The following is a 956-nucleotide window of genomic DNA, read 5'->3' as shown; positions in this document are numbered from 1 at the left end:
TTTGGCCAAGATCAAAGTGTAATATCTGTTCCGGTAGATACTGCAAGCAAAGTCCTTATGTGGGGGGGCGAGCCCACATATAAGACCTTGGTCAATGTAGGGGCACCCCTTCGTACCAATTGCCAATATCCATCTCTCCTACTCCCAATAGAGTTGGACCCCATTCCTCCTTAACTCATCACATTAAAAATCGGCCTAGTGCCTAATTTGCTCGTGGGGGGGGGGGCAAATAAATACAGCTTTTGTTGGCCTTTTCGCCAAAATCAAGGTGTAGTATCTGTTATTTAAGTTATTGGTCAATGTAGGGGAAACCCTTCATACCAATTGTCACTATCCAGCTCCTCTATTCCCTGGGAAGTTGGTCCCCATTTCCCCTTCACTATCCACATTAAAAAACGGCCTTGTGCCTAATTTTCTCAATGGGAAAGCAAATAAATACCCTTTTCTTGGCCTTTTGGCCACGATCAAAGTGTAGTATCTGTTCCGGCAGATACTGCAAGCAAAGACCATATGTGGGGGCAACCCACCATATAAGATATTGGTCAATGTAGGACAACCCTTCATACAAATTTTAACTATCCAGCTCTCCTACTCCTGGGGATGCTGATCCCCATTTCCCCTTCACTCCTCACATTAATCTCGTCATTGTGCCTAATTTTCTCGGTGAGGGACAAATAAATAACAACCCGACATATAAGACCTTGGTCAATGTAGGGGCAACCCTTCATACCTATTATTACTATCCAGCTTCCTACTCCGCGGGGAGTTGATCCCCATTTCCCCTTCACTCCTCACATTAAAAATCTGCCTTGTGCCTAATTTGCTCGGTGGGGGAGCAAATAAATACCAACCCCACATACAAGACCTTGGCCAATGAGGGCAATCCTTCATACCAATGGTCATTATCCAGCTCCCCTACTCCCCGGGGAGCTGGTCCCCATTTCCCCTTCATTCCT

At 45.8% G+C, this 956-nt stretch overlaps 1 non-coding gene across 1 annotated transcript; it reads left to right on the top strand.

Annotated features, from left to right (window-relative positions):
- Positions 1-437: 437 nt before the first annotated feature.
- Positions 438-639, top strand: LOC145280611 (U2 spliceosomal RNA). The gene has a single exon (XR_013868600.1). It is a non-coding gene; the product is annotated as a U2 spliceosomal RNA (small nuclear RNA).
- The last annotated feature ends 317 nt before the right edge of the window (positions 640-956 follow it).

The sequence above is a fragment of the Euprymna scolopes genome, chromosome 7 (genome assembly GCF_053919585.1).
Source record: "Euprymna scolopes isolate OS-2025 chromosome 7, ASM5391958v1, whole genome shotgun sequence".
Lineage (NCBI taxonomy): Eukaryota > Metazoa > Mollusca > Cephalopoda > Sepiida > Sepiolidae > Euprymna > Euprymna scolopes.
The sequence above is the reverse complement of the archived record's forward strand: the minus strand, read 5'-3'. Positions and strand labels throughout refer to the sequence as shown.